This window comes from Gadus morhua, chromosome 10, assembly GCF_902167405.1.
Source record: "Gadus morhua chromosome 10, gadMor3.0, whole genome shotgun sequence".
In the NCBI taxonomy this organism is placed as follows: Eukaryota; Metazoa; Chordata; class Actinopteri; order Gadiformes; family Gadidae; genus Gadus; species Gadus morhua.
In genome coordinates, this window is record NC_044057.1 from 23,638,138 (window position 1) to 23,654,844 (window position 16,707).

Below are 16,707 nucleotides of genomic sequence, written 5' to 3' on the forward strand. Positions count from 1 at the left end.
TACAAATAGTTTGAGAAGGGATTCACTCCAATGTTATCTAAGCATTCCCTTGTTTCACAGAATGTTATTCGTGCTAATAACTTTGAGCGAGGTCAATTCCAACTAACCACGAAGGGATTTGAACCCTCATCTTCTGATCCGAAGTCAGACACACATCCAATTCCAACTAACCACGAAGGGATTCGAACCCTCAATCTTCAGATCCGAAGTCAGACACACATCCAACTCCAACTAACCACGAAGGGATTCAAACCCTCAATCTTCTAATCCGAAGTCAGACGCCTTATCCAATAGGCCACGTGGCTTCTGTTTAATAGTCGATTGGTCTATATATTTTTTACGGAAGTGTATAATTCATCCTCAAATTAATACATTAATAAACTCAACAAAGAATTGATGGCCAGTACGGGGGTTGAACCCGTGACCTTGGCGTTATTAGCACCACGCTCTAACCAACTGAGCTAACCAGGCTTTAATTTAAGTGTTAATTTCATGTATTATTTTTGTATTTTCAATTACAAATAGTTTGAGAAGGGATTCACTCAAATGTTATCTAAGCATTCCCTTGTTTCACAGAATATTATTCGTGCTATTAACTTTGAGCGAGGTCAATTCCAACTAACCACGAAGGGATTCGAACCCACAATCTTCTGATCCGAAGTCAGACGCCTTATCCATTAGGCCACGTGGCTTCTGTTTAACAGTCGATTGGTCTTTATATTTTTTACGGAAGTGTATAATTCATCCTAAAATTAATACATTAATGAACTCAACAAAGAATTGATGGCCAGTACGGGGGTTGAACCCGTGACCTTGGCGTTATTAGCAACACGCTCTAACCAACTGAGCTAACCGGCCTTTTTACAAAAATATTAATTTCGTGATATTTTTTTTCAATTGCAAACAGTTTGAGAAATGATTCACTTAAATGTTGTCGAAACATTGCCTTGTTTCACAGAATGTTATATAAGCTACAAACTTTGAGCGAGGTCAATTCCAACTAACCACGAAGGGATTCGAACCCTCAATCTTCTGATCCGAAGTCAGACGCCTTATCCATTAGGCCACGTGGCTTCTGTTTAACAGTCGATTGGTCTTTATATTTTTTACGGAAGTGTATAATCCATCCTCAAATTAATACATTAATGAACTCAACAAAGAATAGATGGTAAGTACGGGGGTTGAACACGGGACCTGGGCGTTATTAGCACCACGCTCTAACAAACTGAGCTAACCGGCCTTTAATTTAAGCGTTCATTTCATGTATTTTTTTTGTATTTTCAATTACAAATATTTTGAGAAGGGATTCACTCAAATGTTATCTAAGCATTCCCTTGTTTCACAGAATGTTATTCGTGCTATTAACTTTGAGCGAGGTCAATTCCAACTAACCACGAAGGGATTTGAACCCTCATCTTCTGATCCGTAGTCAGACGCCTTATCCATTAGGCCACGTAGCTTCTGTTTAACAGTCGATTGGTCTTTATATTTTTTACGGAAGTGTATAATTCATCCTCAAATTAATACATAAATGAACTCAACAAAGAATTGATGGCCAGTACGGGGGTTGAACACCGGACCTTCGCGTTTTTATCACCACGCTCTAACCAACTGAGCTAACCGGCCTTTAATTTAAGTGTTCATTTCATGTATTTTTTTTTGTATTTTCAATTACAAATAGTTTGAGCAGGGATTCACTCAAATGTTATCGAAGCATTCCCTTGTTTCACAGAATGTTATTCGTGCTATTAACTTTGAGCGAGGTCAACTCCAACTAACCACGAAGGGATTCTAACCCTCAATCTTCTGATCCGAAGTCAGACGCCTTATCCGTTAGGCCACGTGCCTTCTGTTTAACAGTCAATTGGTCTTTATATTTTTTACGGAAGTGTATAATTCATCCTCAAATTAATACATTAATGAACTCAACAAAGAATTAATGGCCAGTACGGGGGTTGAACCCGTGACCTTGGCGTTATTAGCACCACGCTCTAACCAACTGAGCTAACCGGCCTTTAATTTAAGTGTTAATTTCATGTATTTTTTTTGTATTTTCAATTACAAATAGTTTGAGAAGGGATTCACTCCAATGTTATCTAAGCATTCCCTTGTTTCACAGAATGTTACTCGTGCTAATAACTTTGAACGAGGTCAATTCCAACTAACCACGAAGGGATTTGAACCCTCAATCTTCTGATCCGAAGTCAGACACACATCCAATTCCAACTAACCACGAAGGGATTCGAACCCTCAATCTTCAGATCCGAAGTCAGACACACATCCAATTCCAACTAACCACGAAGGGATTCAAACCCTCAATCTTCTAATCCGAAGTCAGACGCCTTATCCAATATGCCACGTGGCTTCTGTTTAATAGTCGATTGGTCTATATATTATTTACGGAAGTGTATAATTCATCCTCAAATTAATACATAAATGAACTCAACAAAGAATTGATGGCCAGTATAGGGGTTGAACACGGGACCTTGTCGTTTTTAGCACCACGCTCTAACCAACTGAGCTAACCCGCCTTTAATTTAAGTGTTCAATTCATGTATTTTTTTTGTATTTTCAATTACAAATAGTTTGAGAAGGGATTCACTCAAATGTTATCGAAGCATTCCCTTGTTTCACAGAATGTTATTCGTGCTATTAACTTTGAGCGAGGTCAATTCCAACTAACCACGAAGGGATTCGAACCCTCAATCTTCTGATCCGAAGTCAGACGCCTTATCCATTAGGCCACGTGGCTTCTGTTTAACAGTCGATTGGTCTTTATATTTTTTACGGAAGTGTATAATCCATCCTCAAATTAATACATTAATGAACTCAACAAAGAATTGATGGTAAGTACGGGGGTTGAACACGGGACCTGGGCGTTATTAGCACCACGCTCTAACCAACTGAGCTAACCGGCCTTTAACTTAAGCGTTCATTTCATGTATTTTTTTTGTATTTTCAATTACAAATATTTTGAGAAGGGATTCACTCAAATGTTATCTAAGCATTCCCTTGTTTCACAGAATGTTATTCGTGCTATTAACTTTGAGCGAGGTCAATTCCAACTAACCACGACGGGATTTGAACACTCATCTTCTGATCCGAAGTCAGACGCCTTATCCATTCGGCCACGTGGCTATTGTATAACAGTCGATTGGTCTTTATATTTTTTACGGAAGTGTATAATTCATCCTCAAATTAATACATAAATGAACTCAACAAAGAAGTGATGGCCAGTACGGGGGTTGAACACGGGACCTTGTCGTTTTTAGCACCACGCTCTAACCAACTGAGCTAACCCGCCTTTAATTTAAGTGTTCAATTCATGTATTTTTTTTGTATTTTCAATTACAAATAGTTTGAGAAGGGATTCACTCAAATGTTATCGAAGCATTCCCTTGTTTCACAGAATGTTATTCGTGCTATTAACTTTGAGCGAGGTCAATTCCAACTAACCACGAGGGATTCGAACCCTCAATCTTCTGATCCGAAGTCAGACGCCTTATCCATTAGGCCACGTGACTTCTGTTTAACAGTTGATTGGTCTTTATATTTTTTACGGAAGTGTATAATTCATCCTCAAATTAATACATTGATGAACTCAACAACGAATTGATGGCCAGTACGGGGGTTGAACCCGTGACCTTGGCGTTATTAGCAACACGCTCTAACCAACTGAGCTAACCAGCCTTTTTACAAAAATATTAATTTCGTGATATTTTTTTTCAATTGCAAACAGTTTGAGAAATGATTCACTTAAATGTTGTCGAAACATTGCCTTGTTTCACAGAATGTTATATAAGCTACGAACTTTGAGCGAGGTCAATTCCAACTAACCACGAAGGGATTTGAACCCTCAATCTTCTGATCCGAAGTCAGACACCCATCCAATACCAACTAACCACGAAGGGATTCGAACCCTCAATCTTCTGATCCGAAGTCAGACGCCTTATCCATTAGGCCACGTGGCTTCTTTTTAGTAATTGATTGGTCTATATATTTTTTACGGAAGTGTATAATCCATCCTCAAATTAATACATTAATGAACTCAACAAAGAATTGATGTTAAGTATGGGGGTTGAACACGGGACCTTGGCGTTATTAGCACCACGCTCTAACCAACTGAGCTAACCGGCCTTTAATTTAAGTGTTAATTTCATGTATTTTTTTTGTATTTTCAATTACAAATATTTTGAGAAGGGAGTCACTCAAATGTTATCTAAGCATTCCCTTGTTTCACAGAATGTTATTCGTGCTATTAACTTTGAGCGAGGTCAATTCCAACTAACCACGAAGGGATTTGAACCCTCATCTTCTGATCCGAAGTCAGACACACATCCAATTCCAACTAACCACGAAGGGATTCGAACCCTCAATCTTCTGATCCGAAGTCAGACGCCTTATCCATTAGGCCACGTGGCTTCTGTTTAACAGTCGATTGGTCTTTATATTTTTTACGGAAGTGTATAATTCATCCTAAAATTAATACATTAATGAACTCAACAAAGAATTGATGGCCAGTACGGGGGTTGAACCCGTGACCTTGGCGTTATTAGCACCACGCTCTACCCAACTGAGCTAACCGGCTTTTTTACAAAAATATTAATTTCGTGATATTTTTTTTCAATTGCAAACAGTTTGAGAAATGATTCACTTAAATGTTGTCGAAACATTGCCTTGTTTCACAGAATGTTATATAAGCTACAAACTTTGAGCGAGGTCAATTCCAACTAACCACGAAGGGATTCGAACCCTCAATCTTCTGATCCGAAGTCAGACGCCTTATCCATTAGGCCACGTGGCTTCTGTTTAACAGTCGATTGGTCTTTATATTTTTTACGGAAGTGTATAATTCATCCTCAAATTAATACATTAATGAACTCAACAAAGAATTGATGGCCAGTACGGGGGTTGAACCCATGACCTTGGCGTTATTAGCACCACGCTCTAACCAACTGAGCTAACCGGCCTTTAATTTGAGTGTTAATTTCATGTATTTTTTTTGTATTTTCAATTACAAATAGTTTGAGAAAGGATTCACTCAAATGTTATCTAAGCATTCCCTTGTTTCACAGAATGTTATTCGTGCTATTAACTTTGAGCGAAGTCAATTCCAACTAACCACGACGGGATTTGAACACTCATCTTCTGATCCGAAGTCAGACGCCTTATCCATTCGGCCACGTGGCTATTGTATAACAGTCGATTGGTCTTTATATTTTTTACGGAAGTGTATAATTCATCCTCAAATTAATACATAAATGAACTCAACAAAGAATTGATGGCCAGTACGGGGGTTGAACACGGGACCTTGGCGTTTTTAGCACCACGCTCTAACCAACTGAGCTAACCCGCCTTTAATTTAAGTGTTCAATTCATGTATTTTTTTTGTATTTTCAAATACAAATAGTTTGAGAAGGGATTCACTCAAATGTTATCGAAGCATTCCCTTGTTTCACAGAATGTTATTCGTGCTATTAACTTTGAGCGAGGTCAATTCCAACTAACCACGAAGGGATTCGAACCCTCAATCTTCTGATCCGAAGTCAGACGCCTTATCCATTAGGCCACGTGACTTCTGTTTAACAGTCGATTGGTCTTTATATTTTTTACGGAAGTGTATAATTCATCCTCAAATTAATACATTGATGAACTCAACAAAGAATTGATGGCCAGTACGGGGGTTGAACCCGTGACCTTGGCGTTATTAGCACCACGCTCTAACCAACTGAGCTAACCGGCCTTTTTACAAAAATATTAATTTCGTGATATTTTTTTTCAATTGCAAACAGTTTGAGAAATGATTCACTTAAATGTTGTCGAAACATTGACTTGTTTCACAGAATGTTATATAAGCTACAAACTTTGAGCGAGGTCAATTCCAACTAACCACGAAGGGATTCGAACCCTCAATCTTCTGATCCGAAGTCAGACCCCTTATCCATTAGGCCACGTGGCTTCTGTTTAACAGTCGATTGGTCTTTATATTTTTTACGGAAGTGTATAATCCATCCTCAAATTAATACATTAATGAACTCAACAAAGAATTGATGGTAAGTACGGGGGTTGAACACGGGACCTGGGCGTTATTAGCACCACGCTCTAACAAACTGAGCTAACCGGCCTTTAATTTAAGCGTTCATTTCATGTATTTTTTTTGTATTTTCAATTACAAATATTTTGAGAAGGGATTCACTCAAATGTTATCTAAGCATTCCCTTGTTTCACAGAATGTTATTCGTGCTATTAACTTTGAGCGAGGTCAATTCCAACTAACCACGAAGGGATTTGAACCCTCATCTTCTGATCCGTAGTCAGACGCCTTATCCATTAGGCCACGTAGCTTCTGTTTAACAGTCGATTGGTCTTTATATTTTTTACGGAAGTGTATAATTCATCCTCAAATTAATACATAAATGAACTCAACAAAGAATTGATGGCCAGTACGGGGGTTGAACACGGGACCTTCGCGTTTTTATCACCACGCTCTAACCAACTGAGCTAACCGGCCTTTAATTTAAGTGTTCATTTCATGTATTTTTTTTTGTATTTTCAATTACAAATAGTTTGAGCAGGGATTCACTCAAATGTTATCGAAGCATTCCCTTGTTTCACAGAATGTTATTCGTGCTATTAACTTTGAGCGAGGTCAACTCCAACTAACCACGAAGGGATTTGAACCCTCATCTTCTGATCCGAAGTCAGACCCCTTATCCATCAGGCCACGTGGCTTCTGTTTAACAGTCGATTGGTCTTTATATTTTTTACGGAAGTGTATAATCCATCCTCAAATTAATACATTAATGAACTCAACAATGAATTGATGGTAAGTACGGGGGTTGAACACGGGACCTGGGCGTTATTAGCACCACGCTCTAACAAACTGAGCTAACCGGCCTTTAATTTAAGCGTTCATTTCATGTATTTTTTTTGTATTTTCAATTACAAATATTTTGAGAAGGGATTCACTCAAATGTTATCTAAGCATTCCCTTGTTTCACAGAATATTATTCGTGCTATTAACTTTGAGCGAGGTCAATTCCAACTAACCACGAAGGGATTCGAACCCTCAATCTTCTGATCCGAAGTCAGACGCCTTATCCATTAGGCCACGTGGCTTCTGTTTAACAGTCGATTGGTCTTTATATTTTTTACGGAAGTGTATAATTCATCCTAAAATTAATACATTAATGAACTCAACAAAGAATTGATGGCCAGTACGGGGGTTGAACCCGTGACCTTGGCGTTATTAGCAACACGCTCTAACCAACTGAGCTAACCAGCCTTTTTACAAAAATATTAATTTCGTGATATTTTTTTTCAATTGCAAACAGTTTGAGAAATGATTCACTTAAATGTTGTCGAAACATTGCCTTGTTTCACAGAATGTTATATAAGCTACGAACTTTGAGCGAGGTCAATTCCAACTAACCACGAAGGGATTTGAACCCTCAATCTTCTGATCCGAAGTCAGACACCCATCCAATACCAACTAACCACGAAGGGATTCGAACCCTCAATCTTCTGATCCGAAGTCAGACGCCTTATCCATTAGGCCACATGGCTTCTTTTTAATAATTGATTGGTCTATATATTTTTTACGGAAGTGTATAATCCATCCTCAAATTAATACATTAATGAACTCAACAAAGAATTGATGTTAAGTATGGGGGTTGAACACGGGACCTTGGCGTTATTAGCACCACGCTCTAACCAACTGAGCTAACCGGCCTTTAATTTAAGTGTTAATTTCATGTATTTTTTTTGTATTTTCAATTACAAATATTTTGAGAAGGGAGTCACTCAAATGTTATCTAAGCATTCCCTTGTTTCACAGAATGTTATTCGTGCTATTAACTTTGAGCGAGGTCAATTCCAACTAACCACGAAGGGATTTGAACCCTCATCTTCTGATCCGAAGTCAGACACACATCCAATTCCAACTAACCACGAAGGGATTCGAACCCTCAATCTTCTGATCCGAAGTCAGACGCCTTATCCATTAGGCCACGTGGCTTCTGTTTAACAGTCGATTGGTCTTTATATTTTTTACGGAAGTGTATAATTCATCCTAAAATTAATACATTAATGAACTCAACAAAGAATTGATGGCCAGTACGGGGGTTGAACCCGTGACCTTGGCGTTATTAGCACCACGCTCTACCCAACTGAGCTAACCGGCCTTTTTACAAAAATATTAATTTCGTGATATTTTTTTTCAATTGCAAACAGTTTGAGAAATGATTCACTTAAATGTTGTCGAAACATTGCCTTGTTTCACAGAATGTTATATAAGCTACAAACTTTGAGCGAGGTCAATTCCAACTAACCACGAAGGGATTCGAACCCTCAATCTTCTGATCCGAAGTCAGACGCCTTATCCATTAGGCCACGTGGCTTCTGTTTAACAGTCGATTGGTCTTTATATTTTTTACGGAAGTGTATAATTCATCCTCAAATTAATACATTAATGAACTCAACAAAGAATTGATGGCCAGTACGGGGGTTGAACCCATGACCTTGGCGTTATTAGCACCACGCTCTAACCAACTGAGCTAACCGGCCTTTAATTTGAGTGTTAATTTCATGTATTTTTTTTGTATTTTCAATTACAAATAGTTTGAGAAAGGATTCACTCAAATGTTATCTAAGCATTCCCTTGTTTCACAGAATGTTATTCGTGCTATTAACTTTGAGCGAAGTCAATTCCAACTAACCACGACGGGATTTGAACACTCATCTTCTGATCCGAAGTCAGACGCCTTATCCATTCGGCCACGTGGCTATTGTATAACAGTCGATTGGTCTTTATATTTTTTACGGAAGTGTATAATTCATCCTCAAATTAATACATAAATGAACTCAACAAAGAATTGATGGCCAGTACGGGGGTTGAACACGGGACCTTGTCGTTTTTAGCACCACGCTCTAACCAACTGAGCTAACCCGCCTTTAATTTAAGTGTTCAATTCATGTATTTTTTTTGTATTTTCAAATACAAATAGTTTGAGAAGGGATTCACTCAAATGTTATCGAAGCATTCCCTTGTTTCACAGAATGTTATTCGTGCTATTAACTTTGAGCGAGGTCAATTCCAACTAACCACGAAGGGATTCGAACCCTCAATCTTCTGATCCGAAGTCAGACGCCTTATCCATTAGGCCACGTGACTTCTGTTTAACAGTCGATTGGTCTTTATATTTTTTACGGAAGTGTATAATTCATCCTCAAATTAATACATTGATGAACTCAACAACGAATTGATGGCCAGTACGGGGGTTGAACCCGTGACCTTGGCGTTATTAGCACCACGCTCTAACCAACTGAGCTAACCGGCCTTTTTACAAAAATATTAATTTCGTGATATTTTTTTTCAATTGCAAACAGTTTGAGAAATGATTCACTTAAATGTTGTCGAAACATTGACTTGTTTCACAGAATGTTATATAAGCTACAAACTTTGAGCGAGGTCAATTCCAACTAACCACGAAGGGATTCGAACCCTCAATCTTCTGATCCGAAGTCAGACCCCTTATCCATTAGGCCACGTGGCTTCTGTTTAACAGTCGATTGGTCTTTATATTTTTTACGGAAGTGTATAATCCATCCTCAAATTAATACATTAATGAACTCAACAAAGAATTGATGGTAAGTACGGGGGTTGAACACGGGACCTGGGCGTTATTAGCACCACGCTCTAACAAACTGAGCTAGCCGGCCTTTAATTTAAGCGTTCATTTCATGTATTTTTTTTGTATTTTCAATTACAAATATTTTGAGAAGGGATTCACTCAAATGTTATCTAAGCATTCCCTTGTTTCACAGAATGTTATTCGTGCTATTAACTTTGAGCGAGGTCAATTCCAACTAACCACGAAGGGATTTGAACCCTCATCTTCTGATCCGTAGTCAGACGCCTTATCCATTAGGCCACGTAGCTTCTGTTTAACAGTCGATTGGTCTTTATATTTTTTACGGAAGTGTATAATTCATCCTCAAATTAATACATAAATGAACTCAACAAAGAATTGATGGCCAGTACGGGGGTTGAACACGGGACCTTCGCGTTTTTATCACCACGCTCTAACAAACTGAGCTAACCGGCCTTTAATTTAAGTGTTCATTTCATGTATTTTTTTTTGTATTTTCAATTACAAATAGTTTGAGCAGGGATTCACTCAAATGTTATCGAAGCATTCCCTTGTTTCACAGAATGTTATTCGTGCTATTAACTTTGAGCGAGGTCAACTCCAACTAACCACGAAGGGATTCGAACCCTCAATCTTCTGATCCGAAGTCAGACGCCTTATCCGTTAGGCCACGTGCCTTCTGTTTAACAGTCGATTGGTCTTTATATTTTTTACGGAAGTGTATAATTCATCCTCAAATTAATACATTAATGAACTCAACAAAGAATTAATGGCCAGTACGGGGGTTGAACCCGTGACCTTGGCGTTATTAGCACCACGCTCTAACCAACTGAGCTAACCGGCCTTTAATTTAAGTGTTAATTTCATGTATTTTTTTTGTATTTTCAATTACAAATAGTTTGAGAAGGGATTCACTCCAATGTTATCTAAGCATTCCCTTGTTTCACAGAATGTTATTCGTGCTAATAACTTTGAGCGAGGTCAATTCCAACTAACCACGAAGGGATTTGAACCCTCAATCTTCTGATCCGAAGTCAGACGCCTTATCCATTAGGCCACGTGGCTTCTGTTTAACAGTCGATTGGTCTTTATATTTTTTACGGAAGTGTATAATTCATCCTAAAATTAATACATTAATGAACTCAACAAAGAATTGATGGCCAGTACGGGGGTTGAACACGGGACCTTCGCGTTTTTATCACCACGCTCTAACCAACTGAGCTAACCGGCCTTTAATTTAAGTGTTCATTTCATGTATTTTTTTTTGTATTTTCAATTACAAATAGTTTGAGCAGGGATTCACTCAAATGTTATCGAAGCATTCCCTTGTTTCACAGAATGTTATTCGTGCTATTAACTTTGAGCGAGGTCAACTCCAACTAACCACGAAGGGATTCGAACCCTCAATCTTCTGATCCGAAGTCAGACGCCTTATCCGTTAGGCCACGTGCCTTCTGTTTAACAGTCGATTGGTCTTTATATTTTTTACGGAAGTGTATAATTCATCCTCAAATTAATACATTAATGAACTCAACAAAGAATTAATGGCCAGTACGGGGATTGAACCCGTGACCTTGGCGTTATTAGCACCACGCTCTAACCAACTGAGCTAACCGGCCTTTAATTTAAGTGTTAATTTCATGTATTTTTTTTGTATTTTCAATTACAAATAGTTTGAGAAGGGATTCACTCCAATGTTATCTAAGCATTCCCTTGTTTCACAGAATGTTATTCGTCCTAATAACTTTGAGCGAGGTCAATTCCAACTAACCACGAAGGGATTTGAACCCTCATCTTCTGATCCGAAGTCAGACACACATCCAATTCCAACTAACCACGAAGGGATTCGAACCCTCAATCTTCAGATCCGAAGTCAGACACACATCCAATTCCAACTAACCACGAAGGGATTCAAACCCTCAATCTTCTAATCCGAAGTCAGACGCCTTATCCAATAGGCCACGTGGCTTCTGTTTAATAGTCGATTGGTCTATATATTTTTTACGGAAGTGTATAATTCATCCTCAAATTAATACATTAATAAACTCAACAAAGAATTGATGGCCAGTACGGGGGTTGAACCCGTGACCTTGGCGTTATTAGCACCACGCTCTAACCAACTGAGCTAACCAGGCTTTAATTTAAGTGTTAATTTCATGTATTATTTTTGTATTTTCAATTACAAATAGTTTGAGAAGGGATTCACTCAAATGTTATCTAAGCATTCCCTTGTTTCACAGAATATTATTCGTGCTATTAACTTTGAGCGAGGTCAATTCCAACTAACCACGAAGGGATTCGAACCCTCAAACTTCTGATCCGAAGTCAGACGCCTTATCCATTAGGCCACGTGGCTTCTGTTTAACAGTCGATTGGTCTTTATATTTTTTACGGAAGTGTATAATTCATCCTAAAATTAATACATTAATGAACTCAACAAAGAATTGATGGCCAGTACGGGGGTTGAACCCGTGACCTTGGCGTTATTAGCAACACGCTCTAACCAACTGAGCTAACCAGCCTTTTTACAAAAATATTAATTTCGTGATATTTTTTTTCAATTGCAAACAGTTTGAGAAATGATTCACTTAAATGTTGTCGAAACATTGCCTTGTTTCACAGAATGTTATATAAGCTACGAACTTTGAGCGAGGTCAATTCCAACTAACCACGAAGGGATTTGAACCCTCAATCTTCTGATCCGAAGTCAGACACCCATCCAATACCAACTAACCACGAAGGGATTCGAACCCTCAATCTTCTGATCCGAAGTCAGACGCCTTATCCATTAGGCCACGTGGCTTCTTTTTAATAATTGATTGGTCTATATATTTTTTACGGAAGTGTATAATCCATCCTCAAATTAATACATTAATGAACTCAACAAAGAATTGATGTTAAGTATGGGGGTTGAACACGGGACCTTGGCGTTATTAGCACCACGCTCTAACCAACTGAGCTAACCGGCCTTTAATTTAAGTGTTAATTTCATGTATTTTTTTTGTATTTTCAATTACAAATATTTTGAGAAGGGAGTCACTCAAATGTTATCTAAGCATTCCCTTGTTTCACAGAATGTTATTCTGTGCTATTAACTTTGAGCGAGGTCAATTCCAACTAACCACGAAGGGATTTGAACCCTCATCTTCTGATCCGAAGTCAGACATACATCCAATTCCAACTAACCACGAAGGGATTCGAACCCTCAATCTTCTGATCCGAAGTCAGACGCCTTATCCATTAGGCCACGTGGCTTCTGTTTAACAGTCGATTGGTCTTTATATTTTTTACGGAAGTGTATAATTCATCCTAAAATTAATACATTAATGAACTCAACAAAGAATTGATGGCCAGTACGGGGGTTGAACCCGTGACCTTGGCGTTATTAGCACCACGCTCTACCCAACTGAGCTAACCGGCCTTTTTACAAAAATATTAATTTCGTGATATTTTTTTTCAATTGCAAACAGTTTGAGAAATGATTCACTTAAATGTTGTCGAAACATTGCCTTGTTTCACAGAATGTTATATAAGCTACAAACTTTGAGCGAGGTCAATTCCAACTAACCACGAAGGGATTCGAACCCTCAATCTTCTGATCCGAAGTCAGACGCCTTATCCATTAGGCCACGTGGCTTCTGTTTAACAGTCGATTGGTCTTTATATTTTTTACGGAAGTGTATAATTCATCCTCAAATTAATACATTAATGAACTCAACAAAGAATTGATGGCCAGTACGGGGGTTGAACCCATGACCTTGGCGTTATTAGCACCACGCTCTAACCAACTGAGCTAACCGGCCTTTAATTTGAGTGTTAATTTCATGTATTTTTTTTGTATTTTCAATTACAAATAGTTTGAGAAAGGATTCACTCAAATGTTATCTAAGCATTCCCTTGTTTCACAGAATGTTATTCGTGCTATTAACTTTGAGCGAAGTCAATTCCAACTAACCACGACGGGATTTGAACACTCATCTTCTGATCCGAAGTCAGACGCCTTATCCATTCGGCCACGTGGCTATTGTATAACAGTCGATTGGTCTTTATATTTTTTACGGAAGTGTATAATTCATCCTCAAATTAATACATAAATGAACTCAACAAAGAATTGATGGCCAGTACGGGGGTTGAACACGGGACCTTGTCGTTTTTAGCACCACGCTCTAACCAACTGAGCTAACCCGCCTTTAATTTAAGTGTTCAATTCATGTATTTTTTTTGTATTTTCAAATACAAATAGTTTGAGAAGGGATTCACTCAAATGTTATCGAAGCATTCCCTTGTTTCACAGAATGTTATTCGTGCTATTAACTTTGAGCGAGGTCAATTCCAACTAACCACGAAGGGATTCGAACCCTCAATCTTCTGATCCGAAGTCAGACGCCTTATCCATTAGGCCACGTGACTTCTGTTTAACAGTCGATTGGTCTTTATATTTTTTACGGAAGTGTATAATTCATCCTCAAATTAATACATTGATGAACTCAACAACGAATTGATGGCCAGTACGGGGGTTGAACCCGTGACCTTGGCGTTATTAGCACCACGCTCTAACCAACTGAGCTAACCGGCCTTTTTACAAAAATATTAATTTCGTGATATTTTTTTTCAATTGCAAACAGTTTGAGAAATGATTCACTTAAATGTTGTCGAAACATTGACTTGTTTCACAGAATGTTATATAAGCTACAAACTTTGAGCGAGGTCAATTCCAACTAACCACGAAGGGATTCGAACCCTCAATCTTCTGATCCGAAGTCAGACCCCTTATCCATTAGGCCACGTGGCTTCTGTTTAACAGTCGATTGGTCTTTATATTTTTTACGGAAGTGTATAATCCATCCTCAAATTAATACATTAATGAACTCAACAAAGAATTGATGGTAAGTACGGGGGTTGAACACGGGACCTGGGCGTTATTAGCACCACGCTCTAACAAACTGAGCTAACCGGCCTTTAATTTAAGCGTTCATTTCATGTATTTTTTTTGTATTTTCAATTACAAATATTTTGAGAAGGGATTCACTCAAATGTTATCTAAGCATTCCCTTGTTTCACAGAATGTTATTCGTGCTATTAACTTTGAGCGAGGTCAATTCCAACTAACCACGAAGGGATTTGAACCCTCATCTTCTGATCCGTAGTCAGACGCCTTATCCATTAGGCCACGTAGCTTCTGTTTAACAGTCGATTGGTCTTTATATTTTTTACGGAAGTGTATAATTCATCCTCAAATTAATACATAAATGAACTCAACAAAGAATTGATGGCCAGTACGGGGGTTGAACACGGGACCTTCGCGTTTTTATCACCACGCTCTAACCAACTGAGCTAACCGGCCTTTAATTTAAGTGTTCATTTCATGTATTTTTTTTTGTATTTTCAATTACAAATAGTTTGAGCAGGGATTCACTCAAATGTTATCGAAGCATTCCCTTGTTTCACAGAATGTTATTCGTGCTATTAACTTTGAGCGAGGTCAACTCCAACTAACCACGAAGGGATTCGAACCCTCAATCTTCTGATCCGAAGTCAGACTCCTTATCCGTTAGGCCACGTGCCTTCTGTTTAACAGTCGATTGGTCTTTATATTTTTTACGGAAGTGTATAATTCATCCTCAAATTAATACATTAATGAACTCAACAAAGAATTAATGGCCAGTACGGGGGTTGAACCCGTGACCTTGGCGTTATTAGCACCACGCTCTAACCAACTGAGCTAACCGGCCTTTAATTTAAGTGTTAATTTCATGTATTTTTTTTGTATTTTCAATTACAAATAGTTTGAGAAGGGATTCACTCCAATGTTATCTAAGCATTCCCTTGTTTCACAGAATGTTATTCGTGCTAATAACTTTGAGCGAGGTCAATTCCAACTAACCACGAAGGGATTTGAACCCTCAATCTTCTGATCCGAAGTCAGACGCCTTATCCATTAGGCCACGTGGCTTCTGTTTAACAGTCGATTGGTCTTTATATTTTTTACGGAAGTGTATAATTCATCCTAAAATTAATACATTAATGAACTCAACAAAGAATTGATGGCCAGTACGGGGGTTGAACCCGTGACCTTGGCGTTATTAGCAACACGCTCTAACCAACTGAGCTAACCAGCCTTTTTACAAAAATATTAATTTCGTGATATTTTTTTTCAATTGCAAACAGTTTGAGAAATGATTCACTTAAATGTTGTCGAAACATTGCCTTGTTTCACAGAATGTTATATAAGCTACGAACTTTGAGCGAGGTCAATTCCAACTAACCACGAAGGGATTTGAACCCTCAATCTTCTGATCCGAAGTCAGACACCCATCCAATACCAACTAACCACGAAGGGATTCGAACCCTCAATCTTCTGATCCGAAGTCAGACGCCTTATCCATTAGACCACGTGGCTTCTGTTTAAGAATCGATTGGTCTATATATTTTTTACGGAAGTGTATAATCCATCCTCAAATTAATACATTAATGAACTCAACAAAGAATTGATGTTAAGTATGGGGGTTGAACACGGGACCTTGGCGTTATTAGCACCACGCTCTAACCAACTGAGCTAACCGGCCTTTAATTTAAGTGTTAATTTCATGTATTTTTTTTGTATTTTCAATTACAAATATTTTGAGAAGGGAGTCACTCAAATGTTATCTAAGCATTCCCTTGTTTCACAGAATGTTATTCGTGCTATTAACTTTGAGCGAGGTCAATTCCAACTAACCACGAAGGGATTTGAACCCTCATCTTCTGATCCGAAGTCAGACACACATCCAATTCCAACTAACCACGAAGGGATTCGAACCCTCAATCTTCTGATCCGAAGTCAGACGCCTTATCCATTAGGCCACGTGGCTTCTGTTTAACAGTCGATTGGTCTTTATATTTTTTACGGAAGTGTATAATTCATCCTAAAATTAATACATTAATGAACTCAACAAAGAATTGATGGCCAGTACGGGGGTTGAACCCGTGACCTTGGCGTTATTAGCACCACGCTCTACCCAACTGAGCTAACCGGCCTTTTTACAAAAATATTAATTTCGTGATATTTTTTTTCAAT

At 38.3% G+C, this 16,707-nt stretch overlaps 64 non-coding genes across 64 annotated transcripts; all 64 read right to left on the reverse strand.

Moving 5' to 3' along the window:
- Positions 1–232: 232 nt before the first annotated feature.
- Positions 233–305, reverse strand: trnar-ucg (transfer RNA arginine (anticodon UCG)). Its single transcript has one exon. It is a non-coding gene; the product is annotated as a tRNA-Arg (tRNA).
- A 92-nt stretch (positions 306–397) lies between these two features.
- On the reverse strand, positions 398–471 carry trnai-aau (transfer RNA isoleucine (anticodon AAU)). The gene has a single exon. It is a non-coding gene; the product is annotated as a tRNA-Ile (tRNA).
- Positions 472–619: 148 nt separating this feature from the next.
- trnar-ucg (transfer RNA arginine (anticodon UCG)) lies at positions 620–692 on the reverse strand. The gene has a single exon. It is a non-coding gene; the product is annotated as a tRNA-Arg (tRNA).
- A 92-nt stretch (positions 693–784) lies between these two features.
- trnai-aau (transfer RNA isoleucine (anticodon AAU)) lies at positions 785–858 on the reverse strand. Its single transcript has one exon. It is a non-coding gene; the product is annotated as a tRNA-Ile (tRNA).
- A 143-nt stretch (positions 859–1,001) lies between these two features.
- On the reverse strand, positions 1,002–1,074 carry trnar-ucg (transfer RNA arginine (anticodon UCG)). The gene has a single exon. It is a non-coding gene; the product is annotated as a tRNA-Arg (tRNA).
- A 314-nt stretch (positions 1,075–1,388) lies between these two features.
- trnar-acg (transfer RNA arginine (anticodon ACG)) lies at positions 1,389–1,460 on the reverse strand. The gene has a single exon. It is a non-coding gene; the product is annotated as a tRNA-Arg (tRNA).
- Positions 1,461–1,940: 480 nt separating this feature from the next.
- trnai-aau (transfer RNA isoleucine (anticodon AAU)) lies at positions 1,941–2,014 on the reverse strand. Its single transcript has one exon. It is a non-coding gene; the product is annotated as a tRNA-Ile (tRNA).
- A 665-nt stretch (positions 2,015–2,679) lies between these two features.
- trnar-ucg (transfer RNA arginine (anticodon UCG)) lies at positions 2,680–2,752 on the reverse strand. The gene has a single exon. It is a non-coding gene; the product is annotated as a tRNA-Arg (tRNA).
- A 314-nt stretch (positions 2,753–3,066) lies between these two features.
- trnar-ucg (transfer RNA arginine (anticodon UCG)) lies at positions 3,067–3,138 on the reverse strand. Its single transcript has one exon. It is a non-coding gene; the product is annotated as a tRNA-Arg (tRNA).
- A 92-nt stretch (positions 3,139–3,230) lies between these two features.
- Positions 3,231–3,304, reverse strand: trnaf-aaa (transfer RNA phenylalanine (anticodon AAA)). Its single transcript has one exon. It is a non-coding gene; the product is annotated as a tRNA-Phe (tRNA).
- A 148-nt stretch (positions 3,305–3,452) lies between these two features.
- Positions 3,453–3,524, reverse strand: trnar-ucg (transfer RNA arginine (anticodon UCG)). Its single transcript has one exon. It is a non-coding gene; the product is annotated as a tRNA-Arg (tRNA).
- Positions 3,525–3,616: 92 nt separating this feature from the next.
- trnai-aau (transfer RNA isoleucine (anticodon AAU)) lies at positions 3,617–3,690 on the reverse strand. Its single transcript has one exon. It is a non-coding gene; the product is annotated as a tRNA-Ile (tRNA).
- Positions 3,691–3,898: 208 nt separating this feature from the next.
- On the reverse strand, positions 3,899–3,971 carry trnar-ucg (transfer RNA arginine (anticodon UCG)). Its single transcript has one exon. It is a non-coding gene; the product is annotated as a tRNA-Arg (tRNA).
- A 378-nt stretch (positions 3,972–4,349) lies between these two features.
- trnar-ucg (transfer RNA arginine (anticodon UCG)) lies at positions 4,350–4,422 on the reverse strand. The gene has a single exon. It is a non-coding gene; the product is annotated as a tRNA-Arg (tRNA).
- Positions 4,423–4,731: 309 nt separating this feature from the next.
- On the reverse strand, positions 4,732–4,804 carry trnar-ucg (transfer RNA arginine (anticodon UCG)). Its single transcript has one exon. It is a non-coding gene; the product is annotated as a tRNA-Arg (tRNA).
- A 92-nt stretch (positions 4,805–4,896) lies between these two features.
- On the reverse strand, positions 4,897–4,970 carry trnai-aau (transfer RNA isoleucine (anticodon AAU)). The gene has a single exon. It is a non-coding gene; the product is annotated as a tRNA-Ile (tRNA).
- A 148-nt stretch (positions 4,971–5,118) lies between these two features.
- On the reverse strand, positions 5,119–5,190 carry trnar-ucg (transfer RNA arginine (anticodon UCG)). The gene has a single exon. It is a non-coding gene; the product is annotated as a tRNA-Arg (tRNA).
- A 92-nt stretch (positions 5,191–5,282) lies between these two features.
- trnaf-aaa (transfer RNA phenylalanine (anticodon AAA)) lies at positions 5,283–5,356 on the reverse strand. Its single transcript has one exon. It is a non-coding gene; the product is annotated as a tRNA-Phe (tRNA).
- A 148-nt stretch (positions 5,357–5,504) lies between these two features.
- Positions 5,505–5,577, reverse strand: trnar-ucg (transfer RNA arginine (anticodon UCG)). Its single transcript has one exon. It is a non-coding gene; the product is annotated as a tRNA-Arg (tRNA).
- A 92-nt stretch (positions 5,578–5,669) lies between these two features.
- trnai-aau (transfer RNA isoleucine (anticodon AAU)) lies at positions 5,670–5,743 on the reverse strand. Its single transcript has one exon. It is a non-coding gene; the product is annotated as a tRNA-Ile (tRNA).
- Positions 5,744–5,886: 143 nt separating this feature from the next.
- trnar-ucg (transfer RNA arginine (anticodon UCG)) lies at positions 5,887–5,959 on the reverse strand. Its single transcript has one exon. It is a non-coding gene; the product is annotated as a tRNA-Arg (tRNA).
- Positions 5,960–6,273: 314 nt separating this feature from the next.
- Positions 6,274–6,345, reverse strand: trnar-acg (transfer RNA arginine (anticodon ACG)). The gene has a single exon. It is a non-coding gene; the product is annotated as a tRNA-Arg (tRNA).
- Positions 6,346–6,437: 92 nt separating this feature from the next.
- trnaf-aaa (transfer RNA phenylalanine (anticodon AAA)) lies at positions 6,438–6,511 on the reverse strand. The gene has a single exon. It is a non-coding gene; the product is annotated as a tRNA-Phe (tRNA).
- Positions 6,512–7,046: 535 nt separating this feature from the next.
- Positions 7,047–7,119, reverse strand: trnar-ucg (transfer RNA arginine (anticodon UCG)). Its single transcript has one exon. It is a non-coding gene; the product is annotated as a tRNA-Arg (tRNA).
- Positions 7,120–7,211: 92 nt separating this feature from the next.
- trnai-aau (transfer RNA isoleucine (anticodon AAU)) lies at positions 7,212–7,285 on the reverse strand. The gene has a single exon. It is a non-coding gene; the product is annotated as a tRNA-Ile (tRNA).
- A 208-nt stretch (positions 7,286–7,493) lies between these two features.
- On the reverse strand, positions 7,494–7,566 carry trnar-ucg (transfer RNA arginine (anticodon UCG)). Its single transcript has one exon. It is a non-coding gene; the product is annotated as a tRNA-Arg (tRNA).
- Positions 7,567–7,944: 378 nt separating this feature from the next.
- On the reverse strand, positions 7,945–8,017 carry trnar-ucg (transfer RNA arginine (anticodon UCG)). Its single transcript has one exon. It is a non-coding gene; the product is annotated as a tRNA-Arg (tRNA).
- Positions 8,018–8,109: 92 nt separating this feature from the next.
- Positions 8,110–8,183, reverse strand: trnai-aau (transfer RNA isoleucine (anticodon AAU)). Its single transcript has one exon. It is a non-coding gene; the product is annotated as a tRNA-Ile (tRNA).
- A 143-nt stretch (positions 8,184–8,326) lies between these two features.
- Positions 8,327–8,399, reverse strand: trnar-ucg (transfer RNA arginine (anticodon UCG)). Its single transcript has one exon. It is a non-coding gene; the product is annotated as a tRNA-Arg (tRNA).
- A 92-nt stretch (positions 8,400–8,491) lies between these two features.
- On the reverse strand, positions 8,492–8,565 carry trnai-aau (transfer RNA isoleucine (anticodon AAU)). The gene has a single exon. It is a non-coding gene; the product is annotated as a tRNA-Ile (tRNA).
- A 148-nt stretch (positions 8,566–8,713) lies between these two features.
- Positions 8,714–8,785, reverse strand: trnar-ucg (transfer RNA arginine (anticodon UCG)). The gene has a single exon. It is a non-coding gene; the product is annotated as a tRNA-Arg (tRNA).
- Positions 8,786–8,877: 92 nt separating this feature from the next.
- On the reverse strand, positions 8,878–8,951 carry trnaf-aaa (transfer RNA phenylalanine (anticodon AAA)). The gene has a single exon. It is a non-coding gene; the product is annotated as a tRNA-Phe (tRNA).
- Positions 8,952–9,099: 148 nt separating this feature from the next.
- trnar-ucg (transfer RNA arginine (anticodon UCG)) lies at positions 9,100–9,172 on the reverse strand. Its single transcript has one exon. It is a non-coding gene; the product is annotated as a tRNA-Arg (tRNA).
- A 92-nt stretch (positions 9,173–9,264) lies between these two features.
- trnai-aau (transfer RNA isoleucine (anticodon AAU)) lies at positions 9,265–9,338 on the reverse strand. Its single transcript has one exon. It is a non-coding gene; the product is annotated as a tRNA-Ile (tRNA).
- Positions 9,339–9,481: 143 nt separating this feature from the next.
- On the reverse strand, positions 9,482–9,554 carry trnar-ucg (transfer RNA arginine (anticodon UCG)). Its single transcript has one exon. It is a non-coding gene; the product is annotated as a tRNA-Arg (tRNA).
- Positions 9,555–9,868: 314 nt separating this feature from the next.
- Positions 9,869–9,940, reverse strand: trnar-acg (transfer RNA arginine (anticodon ACG)). The gene has a single exon. It is a non-coding gene; the product is annotated as a tRNA-Arg (tRNA).
- A 315-nt stretch (positions 9,941–10,255) lies between these two features.
- On the reverse strand, positions 10,256–10,328 carry trnar-ucg (transfer RNA arginine (anticodon UCG)). Its single transcript has one exon. It is a non-coding gene; the product is annotated as a tRNA-Arg (tRNA).
- A 92-nt stretch (positions 10,329–10,420) lies between these two features.
- Positions 10,421–10,494, reverse strand: trnai-aau (transfer RNA isoleucine (anticodon AAU)). The gene has a single exon. It is a non-coding gene; the product is annotated as a tRNA-Ile (tRNA).
- Positions 10,495–10,642: 148 nt separating this feature from the next.
- trnar-ucg (transfer RNA arginine (anticodon UCG)) lies at positions 10,643–10,715 on the reverse strand. Its single transcript has one exon. It is a non-coding gene; the product is annotated as a tRNA-Arg (tRNA).
- A 92-nt stretch (positions 10,716–10,807) lies between these two features.
- On the reverse strand, positions 10,808–10,881 carry trnaf-aaa (transfer RNA phenylalanine (anticodon AAA)). The gene has a single exon. It is a non-coding gene; the product is annotated as a tRNA-Phe (tRNA).
- A 149-nt stretch (positions 10,882–11,030) lies between these two features.
- On the reverse strand, positions 11,031–11,103 carry trnar-ucg (transfer RNA arginine (anticodon UCG)). Its single transcript has one exon. It is a non-coding gene; the product is annotated as a tRNA-Arg (tRNA).
- A 92-nt stretch (positions 11,104–11,195) lies between these two features.
- On the reverse strand, positions 11,196–11,269 carry trnai-aau (transfer RNA isoleucine (anticodon AAU)). Its single transcript has one exon. It is a non-coding gene; the product is annotated as a tRNA-Ile (tRNA).
- Positions 11,270–11,546: 277 nt separating this feature from the next.
- trnar-ucg (transfer RNA arginine (anticodon UCG)) lies at positions 11,547–11,619 on the reverse strand. Its single transcript has one exon. It is a non-coding gene; the product is annotated as a tRNA-Arg (tRNA).
- A 92-nt stretch (positions 11,620–11,711) lies between these two features.
- trnai-aau (transfer RNA isoleucine (anticodon AAU)) lies at positions 11,712–11,785 on the reverse strand. Its single transcript has one exon. It is a non-coding gene; the product is annotated as a tRNA-Ile (tRNA).
- Positions 11,786–11,933: 148 nt separating this feature from the next.
- On the reverse strand, positions 11,934–12,006 carry trnar-ucg (transfer RNA arginine (anticodon UCG)). Its single transcript has one exon. It is a non-coding gene; the product is annotated as a tRNA-Arg (tRNA).
- A 92-nt stretch (positions 12,007–12,098) lies between these two features.
- Positions 12,099–12,172, reverse strand: trnai-aau (transfer RNA isoleucine (anticodon AAU)). Its single transcript has one exon. It is a non-coding gene; the product is annotated as a tRNA-Ile (tRNA).
- Positions 12,173–12,380: 208 nt separating this feature from the next.
- On the reverse strand, positions 12,381–12,453 carry trnar-ucg (transfer RNA arginine (anticodon UCG)). Its single transcript has one exon. It is a non-coding gene; the product is annotated as a tRNA-Arg (tRNA).
- A 379-nt stretch (positions 12,454–12,832) lies between these two features.
- Positions 12,833–12,905, reverse strand: trnar-ucg (transfer RNA arginine (anticodon UCG)). Its single transcript has one exon. It is a non-coding gene; the product is annotated as a tRNA-Arg (tRNA).
- Positions 12,906–12,997: 92 nt separating this feature from the next.
- trnai-aau (transfer RNA isoleucine (anticodon AAU)) lies at positions 12,998–13,071 on the reverse strand. Its single transcript has one exon. It is a non-coding gene; the product is annotated as a tRNA-Ile (tRNA).
- A 143-nt stretch (positions 13,072–13,214) lies between these two features.
- On the reverse strand, positions 13,215–13,287 carry trnar-ucg (transfer RNA arginine (anticodon UCG)). Its single transcript has one exon. It is a non-coding gene; the product is annotated as a tRNA-Arg (tRNA).
- A 92-nt stretch (positions 13,288–13,379) lies between these two features.
- On the reverse strand, positions 13,380–13,453 carry trnai-aau (transfer RNA isoleucine (anticodon AAU)). The gene has a single exon. It is a non-coding gene; the product is annotated as a tRNA-Ile (tRNA).
- Positions 13,454–13,601: 148 nt separating this feature from the next.
- Positions 13,602–13,673, reverse strand: trnar-ucg (transfer RNA arginine (anticodon UCG)). The gene has a single exon. It is a non-coding gene; the product is annotated as a tRNA-Arg (tRNA).
- Positions 13,674–13,765: 92 nt separating this feature from the next.
- On the reverse strand, positions 13,766–13,839 carry trnaf-aaa (transfer RNA phenylalanine (anticodon AAA)). Its single transcript has one exon. It is a non-coding gene; the product is annotated as a tRNA-Phe (tRNA).
- A 148-nt stretch (positions 13,840–13,987) lies between these two features.
- Positions 13,988–14,060, reverse strand: trnar-ucg (transfer RNA arginine (anticodon UCG)). The gene has a single exon. It is a non-coding gene; the product is annotated as a tRNA-Arg (tRNA).
- Positions 14,061–14,152: 92 nt separating this feature from the next.
- trnai-aau (transfer RNA isoleucine (anticodon AAU)) lies at positions 14,153–14,226 on the reverse strand. Its single transcript has one exon. It is a non-coding gene; the product is annotated as a tRNA-Ile (tRNA).
- A 143-nt stretch (positions 14,227–14,369) lies between these two features.
- trnar-ucg (transfer RNA arginine (anticodon UCG)) lies at positions 14,370–14,442 on the reverse strand. The gene has a single exon. It is a non-coding gene; the product is annotated as a tRNA-Arg (tRNA).
- Positions 14,443–14,756: 314 nt separating this feature from the next.
- On the reverse strand, positions 14,757–14,828 carry trnar-acg (transfer RNA arginine (anticodon ACG)). The gene has a single exon. It is a non-coding gene; the product is annotated as a tRNA-Arg (tRNA).
- A 92-nt stretch (positions 14,829–14,920) lies between these two features.
- trnaf-aaa (transfer RNA phenylalanine (anticodon AAA)) lies at positions 14,921–14,994 on the reverse strand. The gene has a single exon. It is a non-coding gene; the product is annotated as a tRNA-Phe (tRNA).
- A 314-nt stretch (positions 14,995–15,308) lies between these two features.
- trnai-aau (transfer RNA isoleucine (anticodon AAU)) lies at positions 15,309–15,382 on the reverse strand. The gene has a single exon. It is a non-coding gene; the product is annotated as a tRNA-Ile (tRNA).
- A 148-nt stretch (positions 15,383–15,530) lies between these two features.
- On the reverse strand, positions 15,531–15,603 carry trnar-ucg (transfer RNA arginine (anticodon UCG)). Its single transcript has one exon. It is a non-coding gene; the product is annotated as a tRNA-Arg (tRNA).
- A 92-nt stretch (positions 15,604–15,695) lies between these two features.
- On the reverse strand, positions 15,696–15,769 carry trnai-aau (transfer RNA isoleucine (anticodon AAU)). The gene has a single exon. It is a non-coding gene; the product is annotated as a tRNA-Ile (tRNA).
- Positions 15,770–15,977: 208 nt separating this feature from the next.
- On the reverse strand, positions 15,978–16,050 carry trnar-ucg (transfer RNA arginine (anticodon UCG)). The gene has a single exon. It is a non-coding gene; the product is annotated as a tRNA-Arg (tRNA).
- Positions 16,051–16,428: 378 nt separating this feature from the next.
- Positions 16,429–16,501, reverse strand: trnar-ucg (transfer RNA arginine (anticodon UCG)). Its single transcript has one exon. It is a non-coding gene; the product is annotated as a tRNA-Arg (tRNA).
- A 92-nt stretch (positions 16,502–16,593) lies between these two features.
- Positions 16,594–16,667, reverse strand: trnai-aau (transfer RNA isoleucine (anticodon AAU)). Its single transcript has one exon. It is a non-coding gene; the product is annotated as a tRNA-Ile (tRNA).
- Between the last annotated feature and the right edge of the window lie 40 nt (positions 16,668–16,707).